This window comes from Harpia harpyja, chromosome 6, assembly GCF_026419915.1.
Source record: "Harpia harpyja isolate bHarHar1 chromosome 6, bHarHar1 primary haplotype, whole genome shotgun sequence".
In the NCBI taxonomy this organism is placed as follows: Eukaryota; Metazoa; Chordata; class Aves; order Accipitriformes; family Accipitridae; genus Harpia; species Harpia harpyja.
In genome coordinates, this window is record NC_068945.1 from 34,573,227 (window position 1) to 34,593,990 (window position 20,764).

The 20,764-nt window shown below is 41.6% G+C and overlaps 1 protein-coding gene and 1 long non-coding RNA gene across 2 annotated transcripts in view; one reads left to right on the forward strand and one right to left on the reverse strand.

The window, feature by feature from the left end:
* The window catches only part of SLC16A7 (solute carrier family 16 member 7), a 77,241-nt gene extending 70,679 nt beyond the window's left edge, over window positions 1–6,562 (reverse strand). Inside the window, exon 1 of the mRNA XM_052789896.1 lies at window positions 6,378–6,562. The gene's annotated coding sequence lies outside the window, so the exon portion shown is untranslated. The remainder of the gene's footprint in view (window positions 1–6,377) is intronic.
* Window positions 6,267–14,517, forward strand: LOC128143053 (uncharacterized). The gene is made up of 2 exons (XR_008235596.1): window positions 6,267–6,363; window positions 7,774–14,517. It is a non-coding gene; the product is annotated as an uncharacterized LOC128143053 (long non-coding RNA).
* The last annotated feature ends 6,247 nt before the right edge of the window (window positions 14,518–20,764 follow it).

Below are 20,764 nucleotides of genomic sequence, written 5' to 3' on the forward strand. Positions count from 1 at the left end.
GCATATTCTTTTCTACCTATTTTCCTTAAATATACAACCCATAGGTCTCAAAATACACAAGTTTTTTTCACTCCTTGCTAAAATCTGGTGTTGTGGCTTCTAATCATGGGCTATTGAGTCTCCTGATGTGCCTTTTGTAGTGTTGGCGAGGAGAAGGGAAGAGGCTGCCTAATGGATGACAGGGAGTGAGGACCCCCGCGTGATAGAATGAGCAGAGATCTTACAAATTCCTCGGGGCAGAAGGGAAGCCTTTAGTTTAACACTACATACAAATCATTATAAAGATGTATGTCTTAAAAAGGGTTTGGTAATGGGATGATAGGCCCGTTGCCTTCTTCAGCTTCCAGCACCAATTTCCCTCCACAGTCTATTCTGTTCTCGCCACCTCCTCCCAGATGCAACCCCCTTGGTCAGCCAGCTTGAGTCTCTGTCCTAAGCACATTTTTTGCTGCTTCTGAAACCAGTCGTCAGTTCCAGTTTGCAGTTTATAGCTCACCAATTCCCATTTGTAACATCAGCAGGAGGCATTGCTGAGACCACAGGGTCCGGTACCCCAGTTCAGACCCAAATCCATCCCTGGCATAGCATGCAAAACCAGTTAACTTCTAGAAAAGATTTGTTCAGTGGAGAGCGTACTAAGCAAAGGCACAATTCTCAAGGAATTTAACACGTAAAATTCCAATTGTTAAGAAATCAGACACCTACATTCCCATGGGGAGCTTATTTGCATCATTAAGTTGTTCTTTTTCCTTTCTTTTTTGAACCTTCTCTGAGGGCCATATTAAAAATGCAAACTATAGGAGCTCAATATAGTAATCCCAACTCCTATGGCATTTTAATTCAATAGCATGGCAAACTGTTGAGACGTCCTACATTTTAAGGTTTCCAATTTCCATCTCTCACAAAGGTCAACAAAGCAGCTATGTCTCTCAGAAGCCAAGCTGTTATAGACGGTATTTTGAACATAGTCCTGCATCACTTCAAAAATTCTAGCCTTCACTGACAATTATTTATATCATTATCCCAGAGATTTGAAAAAAATGCCACAAAGCACTTGATTTCTAAGGTTAAAAAACCCACTCTAATACAATTGATTTCAAAAGCACATGCTGAAAATGAGTGCATTTCTCTATCTGCAATACTGATCAAATATATTACAGTAGGAACTGATTTTGTTTAAAAAAATCAAATATGCGTTTTTCATGTATGCTTTTGCCATTTTTGTCAGCACAGAAATGCTGTTCTTTTTGGTTTGTTTCTTCACATGTTCTTAGTACTGTAAAATTCATATCTGTTCTCAGTATTTCTTGAATTCAGAAAACAAGCCCTGAGAAGTACAAGGCTGAAGTTGACACTATGAGTTTGAAAGTAATACAAGAGAAACTGAGATTTCATCCTTTTTTTGTCTCCTTTTTGCTTCTACCATAGACTGCAAGAGTGTCTAAGTGATGAGTGGCAAGCATGAATACTAAAATCTTAATTAATCTATTTCTGTGAAAAAAAATCATTTCTATCTTTTGGGATGATGTAGTATTGATTTGTGACTGATTTTACTAATTTCTATTGCACGGAACACATGCAAAAGGCAACGTACACCATTGCTCTGTCGTTACCACCACTGTAGTGACAGCAAATGGCTAAAGTTCTTTGATGCCGACCACATTTTTAACACCATTACAACGCTTTGTCATATGTGCTGTCCTGAAGTGCCCAACTTGGGAGTGCTGCCAACAGTTTGCTGTCACTGAGGCCATATGATTGGAGAGCACTACACAATGGTCGTGCCTGAAGCTGCAGCAGGAGTTTGCTAGCAGGTGTGGGAAGATGAGCTACTCTAAAGGACCAGAACTTTTAAAAATATATAAAGATAAGAAAAGCCATGAAATATAGGAGGTGTTCTGAGCTGTCTTCTGTGCAACGTGCTTTCTGAAAGTTCCCACAGCACCTTGATCATCACCTACAGCTGAGTCCTCCATTGGAAAATCTTAAAGAGAGATAAAAGTGAAATAACTACCAAGCTTGCTGTCAAAACACCTGGAAAATATTCTTTTGGGGGGTACAAATGTTCAGGCATGAAGAAAGCAAACACTGTTTAAACAATCCTGCACGTTTGGGCAACTCCAGTCTGCAGAGTTTTATGCTTCGACCATTAAAATCGGATGCTGTCATTATCCTTCAGAGTAACCATATGAAAAGAATGTCAAATCCACCTATTCTGAAATATTCCAACTTCTGCAATGTTTGGGCTTTCAGCAGTTTTTCAATAGCTGACTTAAAAGTACAAGTTTCCTACAGTCTAAAGTGATTAGCCACTTCTATACGATTTACACTATTATTCAGAGCACTGCTTTTTTGTTGGGTGGAACGGAAATACATTCAATACCTCACATTCAATAACCATGACACCAAGTTAAAAGAAAATCCATCAACAGCTAAATTAAAAAAAAAAAAAAAGAAAAAGCAGGCTTAAGTTTGTTCTCTAGTGCTTCCTGATTTTGTGAATTAACATTAATTCTATTTCTTAAGATCTTAAGTCTTACAACCACAAAGGAAAAGACTCCATTCTTTTCCATTAATTTTCCTCCTTCCTTTTGGGGAACTTTTCTGATTGCCCTAGTTACGTTAATATCCTTTTGGAAATGCCTACTCAATTTTTGTCAGCAAATGCTCTTAATGCACACCTCTGATTACATAATACTGCAAGTGTCATGAGACAGGAAAGCACCAGGTCCTGAAAATAAAATATGTAAGCATGTAACTGGGGGCCTGACCTTGAAGATAACAAATAAAGGAACTACTTAAAGACACTGCATAAACTAAAATTAAAAATATAATCAACAAAAGAACAAGCTGATGATGATGATTCTTCCCCCCCAGACACAAATATTATGAAATAAAAAACTTGAGACTGCAAGGAAAAAAAAAAACAAACTGGGACTGTTTCTAGTTTGTCAGCCACCATGACGGGGCTAGACATTTTCTCTTCAATAAAAGCTTAACATTATTTTGATTGCTTGACTATAAGACCAAGAACTATAAGAAATATCGGAAATATGTGATAGATTGTAAAGCCAAATACAGTTCCCCAGTCAGTTTGTCCAATATCCTTATTCCTCAAGTCATGGAATATTATCTCCTTACTCCTATATCCCAATTATTTTTGTCTGAATACCACAAACTTTTCTTCAAATGTTCCAAGATTCACAATAAAATTATGAAAGTTGGCACCACAGCTCACAAACACATGAAAGCCAAGGAATGCAGGATTGGACTGAGATGCCTATGTGGGGGACAGCCTGTTTCCCACTTTCATTTGACCCATAAACCAGTTGGTCAATGAGGTCCTATTTTCCTATCCAACCTCCTCCTTGGTGCTAGGCAAACATTAGGCCATATGTATTACACGAACAGACACAGTAACTGGTAATGTTCTCTAACAATGATTAACAGCTACGACCTAACTCTTTTTTAATAAAAATCAAAAGAGAATTACATTTTCATAATCATACCGACCTTGAAACATAAAATTCATTTAACAGCGCAAATTATTAGCATAGCCCAAGAACATTCTTCTTTTCTTGATCCTCGCATAAGAAAACAGACAGCTTTAACTCTGGCAAATGGCGTAAGGGATACAATTCATTGAGAATTATATCCGGACACCATCTTTGCTAAAGCAAACACCTCCTCAAGAAAAATGCAACTCTTCAAGAGCATCCTGTGATGTTGCAATAGGAGAAAAAAAATCAGGTGGGCTGTAGTCTCTTTTCTTGAACTGGAAGGGGTCCAGTAATAACCTGAGTTACTGGAAGCAAAACCACCTGCTCATCATAAAAAGAGGACAAGATAATTTACTTAAGAAACAAAGGATACCAGAGAGGACTTTTTCCTAAAAAAAAAAAAAAGAAAAAAAAAAACAATGGGTGCCAGAAATATATATATATATATATATATGTAAAGAAATAGACAAGAAGTACGACATAGTGAACTAAATCCAAGAAAGAAGAGTAATGAAAGAAAAACATTTTAGAAAAGATCAGCTTCTAATTCAAGGAGAATTGCCCTTTTCTCTCCCTTATCTTGCCTATCTGCAAATAACAGCATCCTCTTTAAGGCTGCCCAAAGGATCGCCTTCGTCCATAAAACTCAGATTCTAGAATGAGGATTTTGCCATAGCAAGAGCTGAGTGAGCTTAAATCCAGTATATACTCCAGAAGAGTGACAGATGGAATTAGGTTAAAGAGCTGGAAGGAGACTTTTTTAATAATACTATTAATGATGCATTCATTTACACTGAAAATTGCTGAAACAGAATTCCACCTCTCCACTGCAGCTGCAAAGCCGCAATGTTTAACTACATTGATTCTTTGATATTTCCCTTTGTAATACTTCAAAGTCTCCTCCTTTACATGCAAAATACCTGCTCAGATCAGTGGTATCACTACACAGTCCAAAGAGTTTTCCTATCCATAAAGCATGTGAATTTCATTTTCTGCCATCCATTAAGACCTTCCCTGAAGACCACACTTGATATTTAGGCTATTCTACGTCTCCATCGTATAAATAAAATAAGGCTGACTTCATTAACCAAAATGACTTACTGCTGCCGTAGAAAGAAAATCCGTAACCTCCAGCCACCCTTTGCCTATTCAAAATGATCAGCTGCTTTGCTCTGAAGCCACTTACATTGCAAACACTATGTTGCAAACTAAGCTAGCCGGGCCCTTACTGATACGTGGAGTTACAGTTTTAGAATAAATTGCACAAATAATAGAAACATCCGGAGGACGACTTCCTCTCTGAATTGATTCCACCATGTGGAAGGAGTAGATATTCAGCACTCACTCTCAAGTATGATATTCAAAGCTAGCTAGACAATAATGGAAGGAGAGAGGAGAGAGTTGTCTAAAAATAAGAAGGGAATCGCTTACACATTATTCCCAGATTTAATACTTGTACATAAAAGCATTTACCACTTTTATTGAACTATTTGTCAGTTTTCTGCTTCCTTTAAATATCAGTCTACATCCCTCTGTCTTGAAGACTAACTTTCGTATCATGATTCATCTAGACAGAGCTGAGGCAGTATTGTGTTGGCTCGATTGGTGTGCTGTTAAGTTTATGGCCCCATTCCTGCAACGGAAGCTGCAAGCACCTATTTCGTTACTATTTGATAAGTAACTTGAGAGCCACAGATGGATGTCACTATGGAAACAGGAATTATTATTATACAGACCAATGAAACAAGAATGGACGTCCACAAGGCATCGGCTTCCTTCAGTTTCTTTCTTTTTCCCAAAACAGCTTTCAGCAATATTTTCGGTAAGACTCCTTTACTGAAAGCTCAGGCTGGCATCTGAAAGGCCGGCTCTCTCTAAATGTTATTCCTTTTTGTTTTCCTATCCACCTGGCTGGGAAAGCAGTGGAGAGCCCGTGTCAGTTCTGCATCCCGGCAGGACTGCGAGGTAACGCGCCCTCCCGGGAGTAGCGGGGGACACTCCAGTCTCTGAAACATGAACGGGGCGACTTCTCGCCCTCTTCTAAGGTTGCTGCAGTGTCTCGCAGGGGCCACCTCAGCACCCACGAGCCCCAGACACGGAGGTCTCCGTGGGCACCGGGAACTCCTTTTCCCTTGGGACGATAGCCCCTCGCCAGGGAGACTCTTCAGACTGGTGGCTGTGTGCCACCAGAGGTCAAGTAAAGAGAATGATGGAGAAGGAGCGTTCCCCTGGCTCTGGTACTGGTTACGCCGGGAGCCCAGTATGCGGCCACCACCTAAAGCCAGCAATATTTGGAGACGACGACGCCAGCGCTGCTGGGCTCGGAAGAGCCCGGAGCAGGGCAACCCACGGTGCAGCAGAGCCTCCATCCAGACCCACCTTCCCCAAGGTCATCCCCGACCCCAGCGCCATGACATCAGCGCTTCTCTCGGGCCCCTTTCCGATGACGCCACCGCGCTTTTTCTTCCCTCGGCAGCCCCCTCGCCTCCGCGGCTCCCCCGCCCACCTCTCCCGCCGCCGGCGCCCGGGGAGGCGGCCCGGCCCAGCCCCGCGCGGATGCGCGCAAACCGCGCGGAGGCAGGATCGTGCCCCCAGCCCCGAAACGGCGGCCTCGGCCCGGCCCCGCCGCCCTGTCAGAGCCGGGGAAGGACCGGGGGGGCACGGCGGGGGCGTGCGGCTGGCGGGGGTGTGTGTGACTGACAGCGCGGCGGGCACAGCCGCCCTCCCGCGGGCGGGCGTGCAGGCAGGCAGGAGGGCGGGGGGGGGCACGGCCGCGGCAGCCCCGTCTCCGTCCCCCGGAGCCCTCCCCGGCGGGGGCGACCTCAGCGGCCTCGCTGCTCCTCCTCCTCCTCCCTCCTGGCGGGTAGGTTACGTTACCTGGTCTCTAGCTCGGGCCGGATCTAATCCCGCGGCCGCCGGCGGCGGCGGCTCCCGGTCCCTGCCGCGGGGGGGGGGGGGATGAGTGTGGTAATTAATTTATTTATTTCCCCATGAGGTGTCCTCAGCGGCGGCGGGAGAGCCCGGGCCGGGCGGCGGGGGACGGAAGGGAAAAGGGGAAGCCCGCGGGCTGGTGCGGCGGGGCCGACGAGGCTCCGCTCTCCCGGGGGGAGTGCTGCCGGGGAAGCTGCCGGGGAAGCGGCCGAGGCGTCTTCGGCACCGGCGCGGGGGGGCGGGGGCTGCGGCGGAGCCGCCTCCCGGGGCTGCCCAACCCGGCGCGGCGGGGGCGCGGCGCCCGGCCCGGCCCGGCGAGAGGGAGAGGGAGCCGGCGCGGGAGGTGGGACGCGCCGCGCCGGGGGGGGAGGGCAGCACCGGGGGCGTCCCGGCCCCTCTCGCCCTCCCCCGGCCCCGGCTTCGGCTCCCCACCCCGGGGCGACGCGTCAGCCCTCCCCGCCTGCCGCCTACCTGCCGCCGAGCCCCCCCCCCTTCCTCGTCCTCCTCCTCGTCAGGACCGAGGGCGCCAAGTATTTCACGTTATAAGGCTGTTTGCGCTCGCTGTTCTCAAGGAAAGGTTACGGAAAGGCGCGGCGGTTTGCTGGTGTCAGGGGGAAAAAAAAAAAAAAAAAAAAAAAAAAAAAGAAAAGAATTAACAGAGATCTTTTTTGTGCTAAACGCGGGAACTTCGTCCTCTGAAGCAGGAACTGAAATTTGGCCAGTCAGCGATGAGTTGTTAGTTAAAACCTTGGTCACCTCTTTCTTTGCCCCCTTTTTTCTCTCCCTTAAAAAAAAAAGTCCCCCTTTTTTCTCTCCCTTTAAAAAAAAAAAAAGTCCCCCTTTTTCCTCTCCCTTAAAAAAGTCCCCCTTTTTTCTCTCCCTTAAAAAAAAAAAAAGTCCCCCTTTTTCCTCTCCCTTAAAAAAGTCCCCCTTTTTTCTCTCCCTTTAAAAAAAAAAAAGTCCCCCTTTTTCCTCTCCCTTAAAAAAGTCCCCCTTTTTTCTCTCCCTTAAAAAAAAAAAAAAGTCACAAGAACTGTTTCATATATATCATGAACATATTTATGAAAGTGGCCACTAAATTATCCACAAATTCTGTCCTTAAGGCTAAAATCCTGTAGGGAAACAGATAGGACATAATCATACAATTGCCTAATTAAAGCCTTTACCACAATGACTATTCTCATGGGTAAAGGTTGCACATTATGTGCAACATTTAAAGTAGTGGGAGGAGGCCGGAGTAATTACAGTTTTGACATTATGTTGCAAAACATGTACAAAAGTAAATGTGGTTATCCTGATCTTTTTTTTTTTTTTTTAACTTTATTGCATGTACTTTGTTTAGTGAGAGCTTTATGAATCGGATCTTTACAGACGTGTTAGGAACTGGGACTGCCTGCGTGTGGACAGGAGGAGAGAGAACTTGGGTTGTGGTTGGGGACATTCCAGTTTCCTGAGCTGCTAGCGAAGGAGGGGAGGACTCGATAGGGTTGTCTGTTTATTTTCCATCAATGACATTTGAAACCCTTAGCTAGCATCAGCCACAATGAACAAAGATTTTTGAAAAATAATCTGGAAAGGAGCATGGCACCCCTCAAAAAAGCTGCAGCACGAGTGGCAATACCTATTACACATCAAAGAATCCACCCACAGAGGACTGCCATCTTGAAGCACAAATTCATAGACTTCAGATTTTCTTTGGCTCCATTGCTTATGAATCTGTTTGCTTTTATGTGAGGAATTCTTCTGTGTTTTAAACTGCAATCATTAAAGGGGAAGATGCAGACCCAGAAATCTCAGTAATGTAACATTTTATCATTCCTTCTTTCTTGAGGATATTATTGTTACAATTTATGTATCATCTGCTTCCACTGCAAGTTCTTCAGATTCGCTTTGTCACGTGTTTGTAAAGCAGACAGGTTGCTAGAGTCTCTGGGCCGATTCTGGGACAGTAGTCGTAAGGAGCAGTGAGTAGTTCACTGGCAGAGACAGCAAATGCTTCTATTCCTGGAACAGGAAGGAACAGTTTGGAGTCATTTTCATGACATCCCATAACCCAAGTAACACTTGAGTTAGGTACCTGAGTCCAGGGACATTTTTAGGAGCAGACGTCCATGGCGACTGCCAGGGCGGCTCGTGGAAGTCGCAGTTGCATTAATTCAGGTAGCGGTGCCAGTCCTCTCTTGTGCAAGCACGTGAAAGGAGCCTGTGCCCAGCATCCCCGCGGTGACGGTGTCTGTCCCGGCAGCGGGTTGCACCACGGGCTTTGGGAGACCAAGGAGCACCGAGGAGGAGCCCAACGAGCCAAGCGGAGGGACGAGCAAACACTAAGCAGCGACTCTTGGGCGTACAAGCACAGGAGCCTTGGGTACAGACGCCCATGGGCAAACTCACTGTCACTTCCAGGCAGGCCCACACACAATTACGGGATTAAAAATGTGTCAATTAGGATGAAATCTGATGTAAGTTCTTTCATAGAGAAGCTGCTAGTGCTGAAATCAAAGTTGTAGACTTGGCATTACAGCGGTGTTAAGCTCTCTTCCACATTCAAACGCTTTGCATGCCCTGAAGAAAATCATAGGCTTTATAGGAACTCATACGGTTCCTGTAAAATGCCGAGCATGGCTACATTGTCTTTTACAGTGAAATACTACGGTTTACCTACTGGTTTGTAGAATGTTAGGAAAGTGATTTTCAAAGGGAGCTGAAAAATAAATACATGAAGATAGAAATGGTAACTGTTTTTCATTGCATAGTTCTGTTTCCTCTACTGATGTACTTTAACAAGAATAAATATGTATTTATATAGATACAAATATAGACACTTCTTATTTATAAATGTATGCTGTATACTATAGACAATAAATTTTACACAGTGATAGATGTGATAAGGTACATCACATACACAGTATTTGCTGTACTGCATGGTACATACTGCATGCTATGTATAGCACAGTGCTACATACAGTACAAATGGATGTATTCTGTGTTTATATATAATAAATTTGTATTTATATTACTGCTGCATACATTAACATATCTATCTAGAAATAGTAGATTACATTAACATATGTTAACCATTACATAGACATATACATTTTCTGTATATACATATGTGCCTCATGCAGTTTCTTTCTCTACCTCTTTTCAGAACACCCTCTCTAGGAAAGCTGTATGCATCTTAATTGACTTACTGTTGCTGTGTGCTTCATCGCATTTTGCGTTTTCTACTCTGAAGGCAGAGTCTAAACATGAGCTAGCTGCAGTTATAACAGTGTGTGATTCTGGCCTATAGTCTGCACAATTTCAGATACAGCTTAATGTCTGCATCCTGCTTAAAGTCACAAAAATTACGATGTGCCCTCAGAGTAAAAGTCGATGTATGATTTTATTTTTTTATGCTGACCTCAACTGCAGTGACATCAGGTTTGTGAAGTGAATGCACTCCCTTGCGAGTGCTGCAGAACGAAGGCTCTGAAGTGATTCAGTTTCCTGTTGCAGATTAAAAAAAAAACCAAAAACTGTTGTCACTCTACATCTTTCCAGTCTCGGAGCACCTTCAATGTAGGAAGCCCATTATTAGGAGTAAAAATTTTCATAGCTACCCTCTAAGGGTAAGAATTAAAAATGTATTAGTGGTAGCAATTAATAATTTCCATGTGAATTTCAAGAAGCTAGCAAAGGTTCAGAGCTGTGTGTGCATGTGTGTATATGTGTCTGTATATGGGGTTGTGGCATTCTGTATTATTCAGTGATCTAATTGTAAAGAAGAAGTTAAACAAACTTATCTAGCATGTGTGTGAAAAGAAGTCACACATCAGGTTGTTCATTCTGTGTCCATTCAATAGTGAGATAGACTTCTGGGAGGTTGCATGTTACATACTCTCCCGTTTCAGTTGGTAACAGCTTGAGGTCTTTTTAGTGATATTAACGGGAAAAGGTTTTAAGTATACTTTTTCACCAGAGACAAAGAAAATGCTGCAAATGTTGAATACCTGATGGTATTTTCTGTGAGCCTATCCACTAACTGTTTGGGTAAGTCTCCTGCTGGAATAGGAGTCCTTTTCCCCCATGTGCCACTTGTCACAGAGTTTCATTTGAACCCAAAATTTTACAAGTCCTCTGCTAAGCTTAGATTCTTGTGCTACATCACAGGTTATGTCTTCCAGTCGCAGAGCCTGGATCTAAAGGGTGCATCTTTATGTTTGTGTGTCATTCTGGCCTACATAAGATTGCATTCTGATTATGTTTTTTTCTTCTGGATTGATTTCTGTTCCACAAATACGCAACTCAAACTTCTCTCATGTCCATATGCAGGCCGGTGTGGTGTGCATGCTCCTCACCTCCAGCAAATACACAGGGTATTATCATTAAAATTATATTGGTATATCACCTAAGCTACCTTCTGTAAGCTTTATATCAACAACTAATCATTGTCAGCCTGTGTCTCACTCCACCCTCAGTCATACACACAGATAGCTCTGTCGCTAGCATAAAACTTTAATCCTAGTTCTGTATAGTGAGATACGTATACTTCAATTTTTGTGATAAAATTCATATTAATATGATGAGACTGTAGAATTCTAATGATAAAATATAGCCAAAGCATGTCTTTCTACTGAGGTGAGTTTTCTCTATAAGCGTTGACCATGTCTATTCCAGACCCAATAAAATCCTTTTCTTTTACAGCTGCTGGGGACACAGAACACAGCACATTGTAACTACAGGGATAGACTTGACTGCGAAAGATCTCTATCAGGCATCACAGAGAATTTGAGGCAGTTGGCAGTTATCAGCTGAAGCAGGCAGTCAGTAGAAGTGTAGAAGATAAATAGATAATAGAAAAGCAATCTGGAAACCTGGGAGAGATAATAAACCTCTTTTCTAGAGGGGAGGTAACAACTCAGGTAGGTCACTGATGAACTCAACTCCCAGATCAGTGCTGTGTCTAATACTGCTGAAAATACCATAGCAGTTCATGCCTGTCAGCTCTGAAGTAGTATTCAAGATGTTGTTGGAAACGCAGTTTGACATATTCAGTCATAGAAACCACTACTGCAGTAGAGTGAGGAAGGATCACACTGATGAAAGACAGGTGACCAAAATACCAGGAACACCATGACCCTCTATTAAATTACAGTTGCCAGAATAGAAAACTAGTTACGCCCCCTTCTTACCCTGCATGCTGCTGTGTCTATACTGCCAGCACAACCGTTACGTAGAACTCCTGCCATACTGATCGTGGTCCTCTGTGGGGCACGTGATTTCTTTTTTGTGTAAGTTCTGCTTGCCTTAAAATAACCATTCTGTTTTCCCTACCATGAGCACAGAGAAGAGAGGGCAAGGCCCATGTCTATGAGTAAAAAATGTGTTGTTCTTAGTAGCTGTATATTAAAACAGTCCTACAAAACATCTTTCTCTTCAAGTCACTCTTATAATTCTCAAATTCCTGTCTATGGAAAGTGTGAAATCTTGCATGAACGTGCAAGGAAACTGATACCATTTGATAACTCTTCTTGCTGGCTTCTGAGATCTTGTAGGACTGTACTGGTGGTAGGGAGATAGCAACAGGAGATATTTTTGTGAGTGTGCGCACAGAAAAGAAGTCTGTCAGTGGCATCTTTCCACCAAAGAAGTGCTCAAATTACCTCACTGACATCTGTCTTTATTTTGTTAAACCACTCAGGTGGACCACAGGAAGTAGCTGATGTCAGTGTAATGTGAATTCTTGTGGAGCTGAACAAAAAATAAAAAAAAGAAAAAAGAAAAGAAAAGGAAAGGAAAGAAAGACTTCTGCTGCTCAATTTACTTTGAAAGATGCCTTAAAAAAATTTGTCTGTACCACAAGAGTTATAAATCATTCTGTGCATTATACTGAAAGCGCATAAACCAAGACATATGCATCAAATATTTTTAGAGTATTGGTCAACACTGTTAAAGAAAGTCCTAAACAGGAAAGCAACATATTATATTCACAAAACCCCTTAACAAAATTTAGATATGTCCATGTTGCTGGTTGCATAAATAATTGTGTCCTTTGAACAGTCTCTGTAATTCTTAAAAAGTAACTGATGTACATGTTTTTATTTTTTATGTATTGTTTTAATATTTGTTTTATTATGCCACTGGACATGAATCACTTGTGTGCCTCTGTAAATTTTGCCTCTAAGTAGTGATTGCTGTGGGTGTTTTTCCTTTCATATCTCATTCTATGACTGCTGAAATAAGAAAAGGTCAAAGTTTTAAAGCTTACATACATCGAAAGTTTAAAATGACGATTTGCTATTTTGAGGCCTGATTTGTTTTTCCATTGTGCCAGTATAATCCTAGTGATGATAGACTCTGGGCCAGTCTAGATCCATTTTTTATATCAATTTCTCAGTTTAGATGTTATACAACTGTAAAATACTAGCATTGTGTTATAAGATATGCCTAACTTCATTAGATTACAAAACTTTTTAGGTAGCAGGAGGATTTTCTTTCTGACTTGCGTATTTTTATTTGTTTTTAAAAGAAGATAAAAGAGAAATAGCTAAAAAATTGCTTATTAAATAAAATTCTAGAATGTGCCTACATATTCATTATATAAGAGTCCAGTATGTTGGTAATTATCAGCTAAGAAGATGTTGACAACATGTTGTCCTAAACAGTGCAAATAATACTTAGGGTAATATAAGGGGCAAGATGTAAGAAACCATCACTCCCAGGGAAGCATCCTTATAATTAGGATAGAAACGGGTCTTTTTACTTCTCTCTCATGAATGCTTTGAATATTGCAGACTTTTTCTATGCTGTGATCCAGATTCAACAGGAAAAATGGAGAATAAATAGTTCAGCTCAGTCTCAGGCTCCCTAACTCTCTGAGATTCAGGTATTGCTATAGGAGGTCTAAACAGAAGGAAATCTTATCTGGTCAAGTTCCCTAATTGTGCATAAAAGGAGGCATCCTTCATTATCTGGTTGTGCTCAAAAATTAATTCAGTGCTCTGAGTCTCAGGGGATGAAGATGTCTGTTCTATGTAAGTACATGAGTCAGATGATAACTGTTCAGACAAACATCATGGTTGAGTGTTCCCAAAGACAGTTGCTGTACCATCAGTGAAAAGGAAAAGGCTTCCTCCTTAAGGGTTTTTAACTTCCTCATGGAGGCACTTAACCCACTCACTGATTGTATGAGACTTGGGATGCCTAAAGAACTACATCTGAATCATCCTGCAGCTATAATAGTCTGAATAAGGCCCTTAAGAGTAGATCGGTTTGCAGAAACATTAAGCATCAATGAGCACACTCTGATGGGATCACGTTCTGCACTCAAAGTAACGTGAAAATGCAACTCCTGACTTGGTTTACAGAATATCATGAACATCTTGAATACCGTGAGTATATTGAATATGCAATTAATATTCAGTACTTTCATTTGTTATTCATTGTGTTGAAAGCACTGGACTACATGATCAAAATCATACATGAAGAGCTTTTACTTCATGCCTTTATGACTTATTAAAATCATGGTTTACACTGCAACTCTCCTCTGGGATAGTTACATTTTTCCAAAGTGGGTAAAACCTAAGAAATGGAAGTGTGTTTGGATTACTAGTGCTTTGCATGCCTCAAAACTGTAAAAATCCTCAGTATATCATATATTTACTTTCTTTACTGATCAGGTCAAAAATGTAGTTTTGCAAGATAAAGGTACTACAGAAGATTTCAGATGTAGCGATACGTTTAAGTTTTGGGGGCTACATACCCAACAGGTCCTTCTCCCAACACACAAATCGACACCAGGAGACTTTTAAAGAAGAAACCACACGATACTTATGTATGTGGTTCTACAGCAGAGTACGAGGAAGCAGAAGTCAATACTCTTTTGGGGAAGGCTTCAGACTGCTAAACCAAACCCTGTTTTCCCCAACAGATACGTGGCATGGCAGCCACGTGTTTGTAGGTGTTCACATATGTGCTCTTACTTCTTTTTGGTGACTCTCTTATTCTGTAACAATTAGGCCTGCTGGAGCTTCTGCTGGTGCCTTGGGATCACGCTATTCTGTTTTGGTTATTCCACAAAATAAAAATTTCTTTCTTCGTTTCTCTTTTATTGGCAGTCATTGTCTCATTGCCAGTAACATCTTTGGATACACAAGTATGATGTTTGTATTGAAATATCCACTTCTAAACAAATGGCTTGAATTCTGAAGCACTTTATTGTGGTCTAGGGTGAGACTTTAGTGGAGATTAAGACACCTTAGGCATCTATATGGAAATGCTCAAGTGTAAGCTGTATGTGTAAACTCCTGTTCTAGGCAACAGAGTCAATGCAATCTGTGAAGCCTACTCAGTGCCTTAGCTGATGAACTGCTTTGGATATGTTTCAGTATGAGCTGGGTTGTTCTCTCACCTCCATCTGAACACACAGAAAAAATATGGCATCTTGCAAAATGTACTGTCAGTTTCTGTGTCTTGCAGTTCTCTAAAGGACGCAACTTCCAGAAACTGGAAAAATATTCTACTGTAATCATTAGGTTTCTGACAAAAATGGTAAAAAGAACTTTCTTGAGTTTCTCCCAAAGATAAATTAGGATTCCGTGTGTCATGGTTTAAGCCCAGCTGGCAAGAAAGCACCATGAGGCTGCTTGCTTACTCCTCCCTCCCCAGCCCCGGTGGGATGGGGAGGAGAAAATACAAAGAAAAGCTCGTGGGTCAAGACAAGGGCAGGGAGGGATCACTCACCACTTATGGTCATGGGCAAAAGACATGACTCACTTGGGGAAAAACACAAAATAAATTTAATTTGTTAACAATCAAATCAAAACAAGGATAATGAGAAGTAAAACCAAACCTTAGAACAACTTCCCCCGACCCCTCCCTCCTTCCTGGCTCAACTCCACTCCCGATTTTCTCCCCCTCCTCCCCCCAGCAGCGCAGGGGAACGGGGGACGGGGGTTGGGGTCAGTCCATCATACCTTGTCTCTGCCGCTCCTTCCTTCTCAGGGGGAAGACTCCTCACTCGTCCCCTGCTCCACTGTGGGGTCCCTCCCACGGGAGACAGTCCTCCACAAACTTCTCCAGCATGAGTCCTTCCCGCAGGCTGCAGTTCTTCACAAACTTCTCCAACGCGAGTCCCTTCCACAGGCTGCAGTCCTTCAGGCACAGGCTGCTCCAGTGTGGGCTTTCCCACAGAGTCCCGGCCATCTTGGGGGGCATACCCCTGCTCCAGCGTGGGGTCCTCTCTCCCCGGGCTGCAGGTGGGCCTCTGCTCCCCCGCTCCCCTCCATAGGCTGAGGGGGGACAGCCTGCCACCTCACCACAGGCTGCGGGGGCATCTCCATCTCCATCTCCATCTCCATCTCCATCTCCATCTCCATCTCCATCTCCATCTCCATCTCCATCTCCATCTCCATCTCCATCTCCATCTCCATCTCCTCCATCACTGACCTCAGTATCCACAGAGGGGTTCCCCCACATTCCAATCCCCCTACTCACTGCAGGTTCCCCTTCTTAAATCTGTTCTCCCACAGGTGTTACCACTGTCACTGATGGGCTCAGCCTGGGCCAGTGGCAGGTCCAGCTTGGAGCCAGGGGAGCTTCAAGCAGCTTCTCACAGGAGCCGGCCCTGTGGCCCCTCCCCTGCTACCAAAACCCCCCACACAAACCCAAAACACTGTGAAATTGTCAAATCATCTCTTGTCATTTGCTGTGACTTGTGCACATCTATACTCTAAACCGGTAACGTATTTGGCCAAGTAAAAGCAATCTTGGGTAATCTTTGTGTGCCTTTATCCTGAAAATGTGTATTGGTGTAATGATGTCAGTTCTTGAATCTCTCAGGCTTATTCAATACATTTAAAATATTAAGAGGATTATTTGAGTTGGTAGCTTGTAATAATGGAAGACCGCAGAAGGTTACTCTGAATTTGGTGTCTGAGTGTCTTGCTTACCTGTTCCATGTGAATAAAATACTTTCCTGTAAAGACAGTTTTTTGTTTCCTTTGTAGTGATTGTACATAGCGGGGGAAATGAAGTCATTTGTCCCTTAGCCCAAAGATTTTTCCTTCTCATAGCACCAAACCCCTGTTTTCTTTTAGCACATTGGATTAACCTGAAGATCAGCAGCCAATATACCAGAGAGCAGGTTTGAATCCAAGCGTCAAATGAAAATGGAAAGCAATAGCAAAGGACACAATCCAAGTTAGAGTTGGACTAAGGTTACACAGGGTGGCTACTGACCCAGGACAGCTACAGAGACAGCGCCTAGACAGCTGCAGAGCAGTGGCAGCCAGCCAGTGTTCCTGAACAGATGAAGACGAGGCCAAAAGGAGGAGGACTTAAATCTCAGATATTAGCTGCTCTAATATAGAACAAACAAGCTATATAAGAACCTTACATACTGCGGCAAGAATTACAACAGCTAGTTGGAAACAAAGTCCATGAAGCTTCTTGTGCAACTTTGCAAATAGAAATTCTCATGACCGAGGTATTTAAAAAATACTAGCTTTTGAGACATAATTAGTTCTAAAAATTGTGTACACCAGGTATATCATAAACAATCTGCCCTCAAATATGTCATCTACTGAGTCATTAAAGAAAGGCCATGACTTCACAGGCACATTTCAGTTTATGCAAAGATAGTCCTAGTTACCCTTCTTAGGTTGGGAATCAGGATCTGTAAGCCCAGGTGTGTTGTTTTTAGTATCCCAACTAGCCCACTCTTCATGATGGTATACCGTGTCTTGTGTACTTTAATTGTTCTTTGAACAAACAAAAGCTACCTATGAAAGCCCTGTTTCTCTCTGAAAGTACATTTTTCAGACATAATCTATAAATTGTGAGCATCTCCACTGGCTGAAAAGGTTACTGTTCCTATCCTATTTATAAAGCATATTAATGCTTTACAAAATAGTTGCAGACCCTGACACAAAAGCCTGGCAATTGAAAACCGGGCAATTAAACAGCTCAAAAAGGAGAAGAAATGCAGTACAAAAAGATCTCTGCAGAGAACCTGTAGCTGTCTGTGACCCTCCCCATAATTCTGTGTAGGACGTACGCAGGTAGTTTGGATTAGCCATGGCTACAGATGATGTCAGAACCAGTCCTCAAAATCTTTTTCATTTTCCATTATGAAAATATGCTACAGAGCTGTGGTACCAGATATTAAGCAACCTCTTACATATTCTTTTTAATGTCAATAGAATTACTTTTCATTAAGTTTTAAGTTATGTGTGCTGTATATTATGTCTATTTTTTTTCTTATTAAATCCAAAACTCTTTCCTGATAAGGACATCCTTTCTCAAAGTACTTCTTAAAATAGAATAGCTTGATGCTGTGAATAGCACATTGACATTGACGAAAACCAGGGAGATGCAAACAAATTGTAGCAAGTCTCCAGACTTGCTGTATACTTCAGAAATGGTTTGACTCATTAGTAGATTAATAGGCTGCACAGAGAGCTGGATCTTTGAAAGAAGTCAGTGAATTAAGGGCAGACTATTACCCTGTAACTCCCATTAGCCCGCACATTAACCAGATAAATCTACAGATATTTCTGTCCCATTCAAATCACTGGAACAATGGATAGAGGTTTTATATAAAATCAGCATGGCCATAAAATGCAATGTAGGAACATTTTACAATTACTGTAGAATGGCCAAAGCCTTTGAATATCGCTTTGTCAGGATTTTTATTCTTTCTCAAGAGCCTACCTATTCACAAATCTGAGGTAGCTGAACATCACAATCAGGTTTCCTAGTATGGTTATTTTTTGCTCAGTAATAATTCATAAAACCATTTAACAACTTTCACGTAAAAATATATTTTGATATATCTGATAGAAACTATACCTGATCTTGGCTGAGGGCAAAAGAAAGGGTAAGATGACCTGTCATCTATGATTGCAAGCCACTGTTCTCATCCTTTATCTTTCAAACAGGGATCAGTTGTGATGACAGATACAGTGAAATACAACAGTCCCTTCCAAAGGGCTTGTAGTGTTCTGTGTGTGCAGCAAGGTCGTAGGAAAGGTCAGCAAGGTCCCAAATACTGCACATTAAAGAGTTCAGTTGTGGGGGGGGAGCCTCTGCCAGGTACATTTTGAATTTCAGTTACTTTATGTGAGATTTATATGACCAAATGGAACTTTTGCAATGTAACAGCTACATCAGAGCTAAGCATCTAGGCTACCCTTATGCTCAGTGGTTAGAAGTAGGAACCTGAAGGACACAGTTAATTTCATCAAAAAGGTCTAAAATGAGGCTGTGGAATTGTGTTTCTGGAACTGCCCATTTGTCTCTATTGACTACAAGACAACCCAGGGTGTCAGTACAGGTATAAACATCCGCAGCTTAAAAATCTAAAGTGAAGTGAAATGACTTCCATCCTAACTTTTCCCTTGTTTGCGTATTGCCATCCTTCTTCAGGGAAAAATTGATCAGTGGGCTCAAAACAGATTTATCATACTGCCTTTAGCTGATTTTTGACTGCTCAATAGTTCATTATATCCACTCTGTTTGTGTCCTGTAGTACAATGACTTATCACAGGCTTCCAATTTTGCCTGATAGTTCTGCATTAGATAAGCACATTATCAGCTAAGCTGAAGAAAATAAAAACAAAAAGCCATTAAGTTATGCATGAGAACTTAAGAATTTCCAGAGTAATGGACTTTCTCCTATAGTTTCCAGCACTGAACAATGACAAGGACAGAGAAGACATGGATTGTGTTGCTTTTCCTGATTTTACTTTAGATGTAGTAAGAGAAATTTCATCCTGATTCTGCCTGCCAGTCAATGTATGCCCCTAAACATAAACACTTAAAACTTTGTTGGTCAGTTCACTACACTTTAACTGAATGTTACTACTTTTATGTACTCCATACAGACTATTACTTGAAAAACGTGCTTTGAATAGATCCTGTAGTGTGGATGTAATATCCAACAGAAGCAAAAAAACGGCACAATTTTGCTGCACTCGTATTTTGTGTAAGGTATAAAGAATTGCCTTACAGATGGCTTGAACCCCCATAAAGCTGTGCAGGAGCAGGAGGGTTTTATGCATTGACAAGCCCAAAGCTACGGCTAATGAGCCCAGGCTAGCAATGCACCTACCAGAGACCTGCCCGTAGCTGGCAGCTGATCTGTGATATTCACGGAGAAGATATTTTTCTCCTGCATGCAACATCTCTTTGCCAAGTGTATTCAGACTTGGCACAGGTAGAAATATTTGACGCTCAGCTGTTTTCTGCTTTGATAGGAAATATTGGTGTTTGGTGAGTTTTTTCTCCCGCATATGAAAACTGTATTGTCTGTTTCTTATAGCCTTCATCAAATACTTAGCTAACCATCGTTACAAAAATACAGTAAAAGAAGCAATATTAATTAAAAACCCCTAGCTGCCAGTCTTCTTGTAGTGCTACTGATCATTCAGAATTATCAAATAAAATAAGGCATGATTTTCAAAGCAGACCAAATTGGGTGTATATATAAAGAATTCAATTTCCACTTATTACTCAGTGAGAATTTTTGAAGGAGAGAAAGATGGAAAAATTATAGACATTTGTTTTCAGCAAGCACAATGAGACTGATTTGTTGTTTATAAACCAACGCTCATGTTTTGTTATGCATATATTACTATACAATTAATTTTGCATCTTAGAGAACTGTGTTTGTTTAGTTCTTTGTCATACATTCCTCTCAATAACCTGAACGAAAGGGGTGAAGATAGAGTGGCTTAAAATAGTAGAAAAAAATCCCCAACAGCCCTCCCCCCCAAAAAAACCCACCAAAAGTTCCAATGGGGAAAAGTTCTTTCTATATTGGGGTAATATTTGGGGTAATTTATTGATGTTTGTCTGAGTGTTTCATTTTAGTGGTGGTATGGTAATGTTTTTATTGTGAATGATGTCAGAAGTGGCCAGATTAGCAAATGAGTGCTTTTCTGAATCTTAATAATGAAAGATCAATAAGCGATTCTAAAATTACTTGTGACAGATCTCAGCAATAATAGAGGAATATAGTTTTCAATTCACTTGTGTACTTCAGCACATTAATGTCAATGAGACTGATTATGTTTTAAAGCTGTGCAAAGAACTGATTTTTCAATTTAGCTTGTGAATTAAGCAATAGAAATAATTTTTATTCTGAGAAGCCAGTGTTTTGTGTTTCCTTTTTTTTTTTTTTTTTTACTTTAGGTCCCAGACTGATAAGAAAAAAAATCAATTAGTTTGAGATCGAAGTATGGTGTGGCCTTGTACAAACAATTTTCTTGGGCCACAGGTAAGAAAAAGTAAAGGAGAAGATGGACCAGATGCAGACAAAGCTGCTGGAGAAAGCCAAATATTTCTTACTG